This window comes from Triturus cristatus, chromosome 4_2 (genome assembly GCF_964204655.1).
Source record: "Triturus cristatus chromosome 4_2, aTriCri1.1, whole genome shotgun sequence".
NCBI lineage: Eukaryota > Metazoa > Chordata > Amphibia > Caudata > Salamandridae > Triturus > Triturus cristatus.
The window spans coordinates 530,928,404-530,943,670 of NC_140586.1; the positions used below are offsets into that span (position 1 = coordinate 530,928,404).

The window sequence follows — 15,267 nt, forward strand, 5'->3', positions numbered from 1 at the left end:
GAGACCTGAACTTTCACCTTGAGAACAACAACGACAGCAACACCACAACCCTGATCGATAACCTCGCCAACCTCGGACTGAGGCAACTCATCACCACACCCACCCACTCTGCCGGCCACACGCTCGACCCCATCTTCTCCTCAAGCCCGCACGTCTCCTTCAACCACACCACCGAACTCCCCTGGACCGACCACCGCTGCATCCACTTCACCTTCCAGAAACCCACCACACACCACCGCACCCAACAGATACCCCGCCACTGCTGGAGCAAAATCACCGAAGATCAACTTCATTCAAACCTCGCTCTCAGCCCACCCACCGAACCCTCCAACGCCGATTACGCTGCCCACAGCCTCAGACGCTGGATCGAGGACTGCGCCAACACCCTCGCCCGGCTGAAGAAACCCCCCCACAGAGACACCAGCAAGAGGGCCAGCTGGATCACCCCAGAACTCCTAGCCTCCAAGCAAGCCTGCCGGAAGCTAGAGAAGAAACAGCACAACGAACAGTCCCCGGACAGCCTCACAGCACGCAAGGATGCCATCCGCAACCACCACCACCTCATCAAGGCTGCCAAGAGGACATCCTTCAAAGACCGCCTCGACAACAACGCACACGACAGCAAGGAGCTTTTCAACATCGTGAAGGAACTCTCCAACACCAACGACATCCCGCCGTCACAAGCCCTGTGCGACTTCCTCGCCCCTTTCTTCCACCGAAAGATAGCAGACATCCACGACAGCTTCAACACCCAGACCGCCCCAACATACAGCAACACAACAGACTCTCCTCACATCATCGACTACGACCCCCTGCTAGCCTGGGCCAGCGTGAGCATCGATGACACCATCAAGACCATGAGCACAATCCACTCCGGCTCTCCGTCAGACCAATTCCCGCACCGCGTCTTCAAGAAAGTAATCAGCTCCATCGCACCCCACCTGCCCAACGTCATCAACCTCTCCCTCGAGACCGCAACCTTCCCAGAGAGCTGGAAACACGCCGAGATCAACGCTCTTCTCAAAAAACCCAAGGCAGACCCAAGAGACATCAAGAACTTCCGGCCCATCTCTCTGCTCCCGTTCCCGGCCAAGGTCATCGAGAAGATCATCAACAAACTGCTAACCCAATACCTCAAAGAAAACAGAATCCTGGACCCTTCTCAGGCAGGGTTCCGCAGCAACCACAGCACCGAGACCGCCCTCATCGCCGCCACCGACGACATCAGGACCCTAATGGACAACGGTGAGACCTCTCCGCCGCCTTCGACACCGTCTGCCACCGCACACTACGCGCACGACTCCACGCCGCAGGGATCCGAGACAAGGCTCTGGAATGGACCACATCCTTCCTCTCAGGCACAACCCAGAGCGTCCGCCTCCCCCCCCCATTCTGATCCGAAGCCTCCGAGATCATCTGCGGCGTACCCCAGGGCTACTCCATCATCCCGACACTGTTCAACATCTACATGGCCCCGCTTGCATACGTCGCTCGACAGCACGACCTCAACATAATCTCCTACGCCGACGACACCCAGCTGATCCTCTCACTCACCAAGGACCACATTACCGCCAAAGCCAACCTCCACGAAGGAATGAGGGCCGTCGCCGACTGGATGAGGGCCAGCCGCCTGAAGCTGAACTTGGACAAGACGGAGGTCCTCATCCTCTGCTCTCCAACCCTTCAGCCTGGGATGACTCCTGGTGGCCGACGGCACTAGGGACAGCCCCGACACCCACAGACCACGCACGCAACCTGGGAATCATCCTCGACTCAACGCTCACAATGACCAAGCAAGTCAACGCCGTCTACTCCTCCTGCTTCAACACCCTCCGCATGCTCCGTAAAATCTACAAATGGATCCCAACGGACACAAGAAAGACAGTCACCCAAGCCCTCGTCAGCAGCAGACTCGACTACGGAAACGCCCTCTACACGGGAGCCCCTACCAAACTCATCAAACAACTACAACGCATCCAAAACGCCTCGGCACGACTGATCCTCGACATACCACGCCACAGCCACATCACCCCCACCTGAGAAACCTGCACTGGCTCCCCGTCAACAAGAGGATATCCTTCAAGCTCCTCATCCACGCACACAAGGCACTCCATAAGACCGGCTCTGCCCACCCCAACAGTCGACTCTCCTTCTACATCCCCAACTGCCAGCTACGATCCGCCGACCTCGCACTTGCCACCGTACCGCGCATCTGAAGAACTACCACCGGCGGGAGATCCTTCTCCCACCTCACCGCCAAAACATGGAACACCCTACCGCTGAGCCTACGACAGACCCAAGACCTGCTGACCTTCAGGAGAATACTCAAGACCTGGCTCTTCGATCAGTACCAGCCTCCCCCCCCCCCCCCGACCCCCATTACCTTGAGACCCTCGCGGGTATGTAGTGCGCTTTACAAATGTTTGATCGATTGATTGATTGATTGATAATAACCCACAAGACCTAAAAAGGAACGGACGTCTTTTCTGGTAGTGAGTCGAGGGATTTTGGTAATGGCTTCTAGCTTGTTTATTTGTGGTCTGAAATGTCCTCCCTGAATATCATAACCCAGATACTCTATGTGATCTGTGCCAAATGTGTTTTTTTGGGGGTTTATAGTGAGGCCTGCTTGTTGAAGTGCGTACAGGATTTCCCTTAGATGGAGGAGGTGCGTTTTCCAGTCTGGGCTGTACACGGCTATGTCATCCAGATAGGCGACAGCATATTTCTGATGGGAATGTAAAAGAACATCCATTAATCTCTGGAATGTGGCGGGGGCACCGTGAAGGCCAAAGGGAAGAACTTTGAATTGGTAAAGGACAAAAGGGGTGGAAAAGGCTGTCTTTTCTTTGGCTTCAGGCGAGAATGAAATTTGACAATACCCCTTGGTCAGATAGATCGTGGACATCACCCTGGCGTCTCCCAATCTCTCTATTAATTCATCAACTCTGGGCATGGGGTATGCATCAAATTTGGAAATGGCGTTCAGTTAACGGAAGCCATAGAAGAATCTTATGCTTACATTGGGTTTCGGTACAAGGACGATTGGGGAGGACCAGGCACTGTGGGAGGGGTCTATGATGTCTAGTTCCAACATGGATTTTATTTCTAGGTCTATGGCCTGTCTCCTTGCGGCCGGAATACGGTAGGGTCTTAACGTTACTTGACCGGCCCCTCCTGTGACAATCTTACGCTCGACTAAGGTCGGGCATCGAGGTTTTCCAGAGACTACGGTGGAGAAGGAGTCACATAGGTCGTGTAGCTGGTGTTTCTGTTCCTCTGTTAGCTGTTGCCCGAAGTGTACAGGCTCACTTTTTGTGGGGTATTTGGAGACTAAAGAAATCTCTAGGGATTTTTTGAGTGATACCTGGTGTATGTGTACTCCTTTACAATGAGATACAGGTAGGGGCCCCTCCCAGGCTTTCAGAAGGTTCACATGATAGGCCTGGCCTGTCTTGTTTTTTGTGGGGGACGGATATGCGGTACGTGACAGGAGTGATCCTCTCTAAAACCCAATAGGGGCCCTGCCATGTGGCTAGCAGTTTCTTCTCCGTACTGGGTAGGAGGATCGGTACATAGTCTCCCACCGTAAGCTCCTGTTGTTTGGTTTTTTGGTCGTACAGTCGCTTTTGTTGGGCTTGGGCCGTCTCCATATTAGTGTGAACCTCCTCCCAAAGTGTACCTAGGGTGTCTTTTAGAGACGCGTTGTACTGTAACAGAGGTTTGCTTTTATCTTCCTCCTCGACCCATTGTTCGACTGCCATGTTGAGGAGTGTGCGGGGTTTTGTTCCGAACAGTAGTTCGAATGGTGAGAGCCCTGTGAACTTCTGTTCGTGTGTACGATGGCAAATAATACTAAAGGCAGTTGGCGGTCCCAACCCTTTCCTGCCTTGTTTATGGTCTTTTTGAGCATTTTTCTTGATAGTCTTGTTATACCTCTCGAGGAGGCCGTCAGTCTGAGGGTGCTATATTGCTGTACGTATCTATTTGATCCCTAGGATATCACATATTTGTTTAATTAATCTGGATACAAACAGGTTACCTTGATCAGTTAATATTTCTTGGGGGAAACCAACACGGGGAAAGAAAGATACCATGGCTTGTGCTACAGCTGAGGTGGTGGTACTGGCTAAGGGTATCGCCTCCGGATACCGTGTAGCATAGTCTACCAACACCAGAATATACTGGTGTCCACGGCCAGAGGTAAGCAACGGGCCCACGAGGTCCATACCTACCCTCTTAAACGGAACATCTATGATAGGAAGTGCTTGTAAAGGAGTATGGGGAAGAGACGGTGCATTGACTAACTGACATCTAACACAGGAAGCACAAAATCTGGCCACTTCCTGATATACCCTGGCCAGTGGAATCTGTCTAACAGTTTCTTCAAGGTATGTTCCTTACCGTAATGACAACCCCCTGTTTGGCTGTGGGCTAGGTCTAACACTTGTCCCTGAAATGCTCTCAGGACCAACGACTGTTCCTTGGTGTTGTTATTCTCACAGGTTATCCTATACAACAGGCCTCTTTTCTCGCAAAAGAAGGGGCCTGCCTTCTCTGGGTGGTCCTCTTGGGCTTGGTCCGAGGCGTGCTACAACGTACCATGGTCCCTCCGGGCTGTTCATAAGCTCCGACACGATGTTTGAGGCACATCTGGGGAAACAGGGACATGGGTAGGCAAGATACGACAGGTTTTACAATACAAGGCTTGTTTTTTCCATTCTCCCTCCGGGATTTCGGGGTTTTGGGGAAGGATCCACTTATCTCTTCCCCGGCGAACGGGGCGTTTTCCAACCAACCCACCATAGGGGAAGGTTGAGTGAATGATGAAAGGTATTTGTGGAATTTAGGAAGCTCTGTACCTAACAGGACAGTCTCGGGGAGCGAGGGTACCACTTCAACCTTTCGCAACTGTGGTTCCCCGTCAATCTCTAGTAGAACTTCCGCGAGGGGATACATTTTCTTCTCCCCGTGTACACAGGTGACCTGTATATATTCCCTTCCTAAGAGCAGGGTATCTGGTACAAGTTCCTTGCTTACAACCGTGTGGTGACACCCGGTGTCCAGAAGGGCTACTACTGGTTTTCCCATTAATGTGTACCTTCTATTTGTATCTCTCGAGGGGTTCTCCTACCACTAATACCCGCCCACAAGTGTATCCTACTTCCATGGGTTCCTGGAGAGGAGAGGGGTACGCACAGGACAATGATGAGCCATGTGTCCCCACTCAGCACAGTGGAAACACTGGGGTCCCTGTACAGGTCAAGTTCCTGGGGTAGGTCTGGGAGGATGTTTAAGTAAGGGTGGAATTTTATTCTCCGTGGGTGGAGTTGGGGCCCTACTTCCAGGTCTGGGGAGGCTGATGGGGAGATGGTGGGGTTGAGCCTTAAACTCGGTGGACCGGCGATAGGCACAGGCGAGGTCGACTGCCATAGTGACCGCTTGGTTGGGGTGTTGCTTGATCCATGACCTGGTACTGGGGGGGAGTGCTACTAAATATTGTTCCAAGTAGACCTGCTCAGTGAGGTCATCTATAGAGGAAGACGAGAGTTGTAACCAACGGTTCCCTAGGTCCCGTATCCGGGAATATAGGGCCCTGAGATTTTCTCCTGTAGTCCATTTTTTCTTCCGGAAACGGCTGCGATAATAATCATGGGCGCAACCTAATCGCTCCAAAATAGGCTTTTTTATGTCCAGATAGGCATTTGTCCCCGCAGGATTAGCTGACTGATAAGCGGCTTCAAGTTCACCCGACAATAAGGGGGCTATGTGTTGTCCCCACCTTTCTGGTGGCCATGCAGCTGTGGTGGCGACCCGTTCAAAGTTTACGAAGAAGAAATCGGGGTCGTCTCCCTCATCCTAGAGCAGTAAATGAGTGAAACTGTCCACTCTGCGGAAGAAACTCTTCAGGATCTCATATGGCAAATTCTGTAATACTTAGAGAAATGTAGGCGCATGATCATTTTGAAGAGGGCCTGTAAAGGCACTCAAATCTCCAGTGATGTGGATCCCAAGGCATCTGAAGCTGCCCGTTCCAGGGTGTGCTACCAATTCCTCGATGGCTTCCAAGGCGTAAGGTGAAATACCCCAGTATAGTGGCCAAAGAGCCTCACCATTTCCAGAATTCTGGGAACTGACCAGTCTGGATCAAAGAGGTTAAGGAGTACATCATCTGCATATAAAGACACAACATCCTCCCTGTCCATCCCCCATTGATGTCCACTTATCGGCGCATCGCAGCTCACCCAGTCTGCAAGGGGCTCCATCGCCAATACGAGTCACAGAGGGGATAGTGGGCACCCCCAACTCTTCTCTTGATCCAGGAGGAAGTCGCCCAATAGGACATCATTAACCCTAACTCTCACCAATGAACTGTATATAGGAGATGGATCCAGCTGTGGAATTGTAGGCCGAAACCCACCTTTTGGAAGACTGCCATTAAATAAGGCCATTCCAGAGAATCAAATGCCTTTTTAGCGTCGAGTGACATCAGTACGTCCGGCTCCCTCAAAGTCAACCGCGGCATCAGAACACAGTAGAGGCAGCAGAGATTATGGATCTGTGCGGCATGGAGATCTGTGCGGCATGGACTCCGATTGGTGAGGGTGAATCAACTGGTTGATCACCTGGTATAGGCGATTCGCCAACACCTTGGCCAGGACTTTGACCTCTGTGTTCTATAAGGATATGGGCCTATACGAACAGGAGGCATTAGGGAATTTTTCCTGTTTATGGATAAGAATGATATTAGCCACTCTGAGGTCCCGAGAGTGCCCGCCACTTGCCTTCGCCTCAATGAACATATGTGTGAGCAGCTTTCCTATGCTTTCTCTCACGCATATAACGAATTCCATGGAAAGACCATTAGACCCTGGCATCTTCCTACTGTGCAGTTGTCTAATTGTCTGCACAACCTCTTGCTCTCAAGGGTATCCAGCTGTTTGGAATCATCAGTAGACAACCTGGGCTTGGGAATGTCATGGATAAAACCTTTAGGGTCTTCTTTCCGACCAGTGGATCTGGATCTATAAATATGTTTTAAGAACCTCACTAAACGTTGCACAATCTCTGTGACTACTTTTACTACCTGCTCATGTTCGTTCCTGAGTTCCCTGACCCACCTTTCCTCTATATGGGTAAGCCAGGCAAGTAATTTAACCGCCTTGTTGCCCACATCATACACTCAATGCTGTTTGGCATGTAGCCGGGCCGGTGCTTCCTCCTTTTGGATTTGCCTATATTCTTCCCTAACCAACTCTATGTCATGACTCTTGTACCCCTATGGATATTCTATATATTCCCCTTCCATATGGGTCAATCCTTCCTCTTTCTCTTGCAGTTTTTAAATCTTTACTTTATTTTGACCTGCTGCAATTGCAATAAACTGACCTGGCACTACTGTTTTGCAGGATTAGCAAAGAGGTTCCACCCTGTCCACCAAGTTTTTGTTTTCTTTAAAGTAATGTAGAGTAGTGTGTAGTACTTGCTTATTGACATCCCAATTGTGAAGATACCAGGGATCGAGCATCCACCCCATCCCAGTTTCCTTTATGTGTGTGTAGAAGACTGTGCTAAGTGGGGAGTGAACCGAGATCCCGAGTCGTAGGCATTGATTGCCCGCAAATCTAATTTCCTGAGATTTCGGTGTCGGAAAGTAGTACAGAAACCAGACACCCAGAAACGCATGAGTATTGTCTGGTCGTGGGATGCTCAGTTTTTGAGAGATCCATCAGGCCTAGTGCCTTCATAAAGGTGTACTGTCATCGATGCCGGTTGTTCAGCAGCAGCGACCCTGTCAGTGCATGCCTGCAGTGTGAAATTTAAATCTTCCCCTATCACCATTATAGCCTCCGGAGAATAGGCTATCCATTGTCCCAGGTTATCCAACCTCTTATTATTATTGGGGGGTGGGGGGGGGGGTGGGGGGGGAGTACACGGACATGACCACAGGTTGCTACATTTCCAGTCTCCCTGAATCACAGCATAACAGCCCTCTGTATCTACCCATACATGCTTCAGTGCCAGGGAATGTTTTTCCAATATTCCAGTACCTCTTCACCCGCGATGTAGCCTGAGTGGGCCACACCCTGTACTTTCCTCTCCGAAGAAACCCACACTTGTTACCCAAGAGGTGGGTCTCCTGAAGTAAGACTAGATCGGGGTCATGCCTATTTGGAAATTAAGGCACAATACCTCTTTTCACTTTACTTCCCAGGCCTTTTACATTCCATGTCATTATTTTGAGTTTAAGCTTATTCAATCCCATCATCACTGGTAGTTTGTGTAATTTGAGGCCTCATTGCAGATGTAGTTTCCAGTGTAACACCCCAGTAGTGCCAAAACTTCCCACCCCGCTAACTATAACTCCATTTCCCTACAGTCTCATGTCCGGAGCCTTAGTACTGGTCCCCACCCCAGTGCTTGAGGTGTCTGTCGCTGCCCTATGAACCGCAATGAAACTTAAACTTTAATTGTCAGAACTAAGCTGCGATATCACACCGTCTCACTCTCTGGCAAGCTGATCGATGAGTACATTTTGGAAAGCACACCTTCTCATACACAAGCACTCCCCAACCCCACATTTTTAGGATTTACTGTTACCAGTCCAAAGTCATTGCATCATGCCACCATTGTCGCTCCATCCTTGTCATCCTGCATATGTTGGTCTCTCGGCAGGTCAGTGGTCATGGAGGAACAATCGGTGGTCCGCACTCTTGCTCACTACCCTCTAGTCCATTTAAGTTTTGTTGGTTGCCAACCTTAGAGCCACTCCCACGCCACTTCCGGAATAATAAAAATGTGATCTTCCCTCTGCGACAATCCACGGTTTTGCCGGAAAAGTCATCATGTATTAGATGTTGTGTTGTTGTAGTTTCAATTTGACTTTGTCAAAAGAGTGTGTCCTTGTTAGCACTTCTTGCATGCAAACCGGGAGAACCATGACTGTTTAGTTCTCTAAAAGAGCAAACACAAGGAGATGATTGACAGAGCGCTGAAACTTTTCATGCACTCACCCCCAATTAAAGATCTGGGTTGAATCCATCATCATTCTTTAGCTCACTTCGCCACCCCAGTTCAGACCCAGCCATTTGCAAATCAGTCTTGGCCAGGTGTCTGGTGTACATGCTAACATTTTCAGTTAAATGGTCTCTTCAGAAATAACTCTTAAGTGGGAAAGAGAAAAATGTAAACTCTTACATTGTGATGTATATGTTCGCCATACATTTTCTAGTACAAAGCCCTTGTTCACAGATCAAGTGACCTGTGGGACTTTCGTGGTCTATATTTAAGGGACTGATATTTAAGATGGGATCTGTAGTCATTTTGAGGTCTCCATTTAAAATAAGATTAGTGCTGCCAAGAAATGATTCCAGTTTCTGCTGAATACCTCTGAAGAAATCCTCTGACTCTGTAAGGTAAATGTTTGTGGTCCAGAAGGATTCATCTGAACTTTGGAAGTGGATTAAAAACCTTTGGTCTCCGCATCCCAAGACTATATCTTAATAGTAATACATTTGTGTGTAAGTGCCACCAATGTTTTTTTTTTCTTTTGTATGGATTCAGAAAAGAAAGCTATGTCAGCTGGTGCTTGCTTTTATTTTTTTATATTCTTTCTCTAGACCTCTACCTACTTGAAAGAAGTTAATATTGCTGTTAGGAATGTTACAGAAATATTGTATCGTTTTCTTTTTCTACATATGAATGTGACCTTTAACCTTATATGCTATAATCTTGAGTTTATTCACAAATTCTGCACTTGAATTTGATTATGACTGTGCCCTAAGATTAATAACTTTATTGAAAGTCTACTTACATAGTTCCCATTACATAGCACGAATATTCAGTGTCCTGCTGCACAGTCCAAAGGTACCCAACCTTCACCAGGAATGTGAAGTAAAGATATAATAGATAAGAAACAGTGAGAGGCGGGGGAGTAAAGTATAAAAGAAAAGAAAAAAGGAGAGAGAGCGAGAGCAACAGGTTAAAGCATGAAACAGCAGACAAAAGGGCTTACAACCTTACCAGCAGAACTGACCAAATCTTCTCATCCACACCCTACTCTTCCTTAGGTGACCCGTCAGGTCTTTGTGCATCTATCCAAGGCCCTCATGCAAACTTCCAGCACCCCTCTCCCGAGACATACTCTAATTCCTATGAAGAAAGTGGCTTTATTTAGGTAATGAAGAGTGCCGGATTGTTTGCCTTATACCGCAATGCTGTTAAATTGCCACTGTTGATTTGATTAGTTCATCATCATCAACTTTATTTCGGTTCATTACAAAACCATAAAAATAACAGCATAATAAAATAACAGTTGATAAAAACAATTCATAAGAACAATTAGATTGATGATCATTGGTTCGTTAAACATGAGTCCTAAACATCTGACCAATCTTGCGATTTAACAAGTGTCAACTTTAACACCTAACATTACAATTTAAGGCATTTTTTCACCATAAACTTCTTAATCGTAGTCGGCTACAACATCATTCTAAAATTCCATTGTGTAGTGTATCTTAAAATACACTTCTAGATAGGACAAGTTTCATGTATTCATAATAAAGACAAAGTGTAGATCTGGATACACTTAAGCTACTGTAAATGTCCAGGGTATTCATTTCCAAAAGGTTCATTCACAGTTGTATTCACTTGGTCATTATTATACAGTCTACTCTCCTGATATAAATTTAAGGGTTTGTACCTGATACATCATTGTAGTGCTGTGGACCAAGGACTATTTCCAGGGAGAGTTACAAGGGCATTAAGGTGTTACCAGTGCTCTTAGAGGAGTCAGAAGTGCTCTTAATTAGGCCTTAGTCCTGAATATGTGTATACATGAATGCTATAACACCATAATCGGAAACAATTTTAGAAGTGAGCCACTAATGTTGGATGCATCCGACCTTTGCACAAATCTCAAATCCGAATGCATCAGAAGACGCTCCATAAGACTGCACTGATCTCACTAGGTCTGGCCCTTTGCTCCAAACCTTTAGAAAATTCATCAAGATCTTGTTGTTCTGCCACCCAAGTCGCAGTTAACACAAGACTGCCACTCAGAGCTGCCACAGTACTCCGACTAGCATACAGTGCTGTCTGTGCTCCACTTTCTCATTAAGCGTTCTGGCTCCCATCCCATTCTAAATCCCTCCATAATCTTCCTATCTAATGTGTCCGTGTCATCTCTGCTGATATGTTTCGGCTGTCTTGTACCGTGTGCTGTTTGTGTCTTTGAGCCTCAAAGCAATTCAGTTTGTTGTATAAACGCAACAAATATGTTTTTTTCTGAGTTGGAAAAATGTTTGGTGGCAGTAAAACCTTTAGCCTTTTTCTAAGGATTCAGGAAATCTAAAGGAACAGTAGTCGGCAGTGGTTATTATTAGCACTTTCTACTCAACGAGAGAAAGCGTTTTTAACAAATTCAATGTTCTTCTGTGAAACGTGTAGAAATTAAAGTATTATTATTTTCTTATGTTGGAAATTCTTTATAATGAATTGCAGAGATGTTTTGCAAAGAAGCCATGATGGATGTGAATGAAAATAAATTTGACGGGTGGTGGTTGCAATGGGATCATCTATTTAGTGTAAGAAGACACCAAGGTAACGTAGAAATTTCTTCTGAATGGCCAGATCAATGCAGGGAAATACCTGGTGAGGCCATTGGAGCAGTAAACATCCCATGCTGAAAAGTTCTTTGCAATCATTATCATATTACCTAATGGACTAAGCAGCCCGCTGTTCTTAATTCATGGATTTTTAAATATGTCCTATTCTGTTGCTTCGTTAGAGAGGGAGCAGGATTCAGTGGCCTGCTGCAGTCTAATTTGATGGGAGTTTTATTTAATGTGTATACATGTCCCTTTTAGTTCTGGCTTAGAGACAGTTTTAGTTTTTTCTCATGCCTCATATAATTCAAAAACAAGGAATACATATAAAGTTACAAAGAGGGGCTTTAGTTTAGCCGCGTCATCCTTTTTAGTTGATTATTTACTGAGAGTTTTATAAAACGTGTACTTGACCTGGGGTTATCAGAGCGCTGTATGGTGTAAAGAAGCAGCAACAGGTAACAAGGAAAGACAGTTCACCAGATCATATGAGATGAGGAAGCACAGCCAGTGTCTGATAATCAGAAATTGACAAGACAATAATACTGTCCCCAAATGATATAATATAAAGAAAAAAATGGAGCCAGCAAATCCCCACCATGGGACTCCCGAATTGCTCGCATTGTACAAACACGGCGGCTCGTCGATTAGATATCTTTCAAACAAAAAAAGATTTAACACCCTTCTTTAAGGCCACAGAGGATGGGTGTGTGCTCTGAAATAGACTATCTCCTGAACGGGTGAGTTTCCGGTCCATTGGTTAGTTCAGCTGCTGTGAGAAAGTGGCTCTGTATATACTGTACCTTAATAGGTACAGGGTGCACAGAGTCCACAGTCCCCCAGGGTTTGACAGAGGTTAAAGTTAGATATAACCTTACTCTCTAAAGTGGTAGCTTGGTCGAGCAGTAAGGCAGTATCAGAGTACAGTGTAAAGCATTTGTTGTACACACTCAGTCAGCAAATGGTCTCACACACTCAATAACTGAACTCTAGGCCAATGGTTTATATATAAAAAATATATGCTTGTTTTATTTTAGAACCAACACTTGGATTTAAAATAAACTTTCTCAGGATGAAATGTTTCATATAAATACTTTTGCAATACGCAATTGGCTTTTGTAAACAGTTACAAGTGGTTGCAATAGGCAACTCTATTTTAAACACAACAATGCATTGAGCTCAATGATAAATGCAAGTTATTTGTAACAGATTACTTTTTAGATTACTTTTGGAATTCCAGGACTGGATCCTAGATTCAGTCCTGGGTCAGTACTCAGAATCAAGTGATGAAAGTCGACTTAAGTACTGTAATGATTTTTAAACAATATTTAGCTATTTTAAAAGTTGACAAAATATTTCAAGGAAAACAGTCAATGATTCCCTATGGAAGAAAATTCAAGTTGCAGGTACAGTATGTTCTAGTTACTTTTGTAATCCAGTACTGGGTGCCTAGACTCAGTACTGGGACCTTTATCCAAAACAGGTAAGTAATTACGTTTTCAGATAATATACGATTTTTGAAGAATATTCAAAGATTGCAGAAATCGAGACTTAGAAGAAATTTCACACAAAAACAGTCAATGGTTTCCTATGGAAGAAAATTGGGTTACAGGTAAGTACAGTTGTAAGTATTTTTCAGAGTCAGTGCTGGGCACCAAGATCCAGCACTGGGAGCTCACCTAAGAGCAGGTGAGTAATTTCGTTTTCGTTACTCGGCTGATTTTTGGTGAATATTTTAAGATTTGAAAAGTCCACACTTATTTCAGGAAAAAGCCAGTCAATGTTACCCTATGAGGAAAATAGAGTTATCGGTTTAAGGGTAAGTACTCGACTGGCAGAGTTGAGGTTCTGGGCATAGACTCAGGGGTCCCCCAGGGTCAGGTAGGTGCAGTTGGTTCACCCTCAGCGACTCTAGGGCGGCGGGTGCAGAGAGAGTTAGGCCCAATGTTATCCTATGAGGGATAGGGGGGCCTTGGTTGGTGGCTGCTGACTGGAAAGCCACGCGGCTGTGGGAGCTGGGCTCCTGGTCACTTACTCAGGGCAAGTGGGGAAGTAGGTAGGTGTAGAGTTTTCACTGCCAGGGCCACTCGGGTGGCTGGGTGCAGGGTGCTTTTGAGCCTTCGGGCGCTCAATTGATTTGAATGGGAAATCTCCGCTTTAGAAAAAGACTGCAAGCTCGGGGACGAGGACTCTTTAGGTGCCACCACCACTTCGAGAGGTAAGTTGGGTAGTTGGAGGTTATGTAGGTACCCCGGGATTGGGCACAGGGGGCCGCAGGGCGCCGCGTGCAGGGGTGCCTTTTGGTGTCGGGAAATCTTACCCTCTGTTGATCGCGGTAGGGGGGACACCTTGTTCTGAGGCTGCAGGCTTCTTCAGGAGTGTCGAGGGAGGTCCTTGGGTGCCGGACTCGGGTCACAGTCGCCGTGGGGTTATCCTCGGGGTCATTGTTTACTCCGGCACTGGCCAGGCTTGGCTGGTGCAGAGTGTGCTGGGTTCGCGGTTCCGGGCTGCTGCCAGCGATTAGAGGTAGGTTTTGAGTAGAACCTCTACTAATGGGAGTCCCAGGGGCTTAGAGCCAAAAGGTAGCCAGGTCCTCCGGGGTTGGTGAGGTTGCTGGCCACAAGAGATGCCGGGGTGGAGCAGGTTCGAGGGTCGACAGGCCGGTAGGGCTGGGGCCAAAGCAGTTGGTGTCTTCCTCCTTTTTAGCAGCTGCAGGGCAGGTCTTCTTTCTTCTTTCTCTTCTTTGTAGTTTTGAATCTGGAATCTGGGAAAGGAAGGTTCAGGGTGCCTCTAAATACTAGATTTAGGGGCGTTACAGGTAGGTGAAGGGCAGGGACCAATGGGTCCCTGTCCTGGGGTGGGTACACCCCCTATCCTGCCTCTCTCCTGTGGGAGGGTGGCAGTAGCCTAGTCCTGATAGGGTAGGGCTCCCCATCTTCAAGATGGCGAGAGCCCGGAGATGTGCTTCACCTCGTCTCCCCCACCTGAGGGGTGGGGTTGGCAGGCTGGTACATCCCCTGTCCTTATTTGGGGTTTCCGGCCAAAGCTTCCCGCCAGAGTGGGGGGTTGCAGTGGCCTGGGGAAGCTCACAGAGGCGGCATGCCTTTGAAGCTTCCCCCTGTCCATCCTGGGGGAGGAGATCTAGCACCTCGCCCAGGATGTGCATTGTTGCAGGCCCAGGAGAGCAGGGGCTCTCCTACCCAGGGGTCCAGCAACATGTCTGCTGGGTGGCAGCCTCAGAGCAGACGTGGATTGTAGGTTAGGTTTAAGGGGGCACCTCTAAGATGCCCTCTGGGGTGCTGGGTACATTAAATCCCACACTGGCATCAGTGTGGGTTTAATGTGCTGAGAAGTTTGATACCAAACTTCTCAGTCTTTAGTGTTGCCATTATGATGCTGTGGAGCTCGTGTTTGACGAGCTCTCAGCACCATGTACTCTTAAATGGCAGCACTGCACATACAGTGTTCAGGAATGGACCTGGGCACTGTAGGGGCACAGGGCTCCTGCGCCCACACCATTGGCATAAGGCACCCAGCTAGAGGGGTGGCTGATGTATGCCATGGCAGTGTAGGTGATGGGCATGGCACATAAGGATGTGTGCCATGTCGACTTTGTTTTTGTCTTGCACCCAAACACTCAGCCTGCAAAGTGTGTGTGTGT

The 15,267-nt window shown here is 47.5% G+C and overlaps 1 protein-coding gene across 1 annotated transcript in view; it reads left to right on the forward strand.

Annotated features, from left to right (window-relative positions):
- LRRC8B (leucine rich repeat containing 8 VRAC subunit B) overlaps positions 1 to 15,267 on the forward strand; it is a 248,206-nt gene that overhangs the window by 75,145 nt on the left and 157,794 nt on the right. The gene's annotated exons all lie outside the window — the stretch shown is intronic.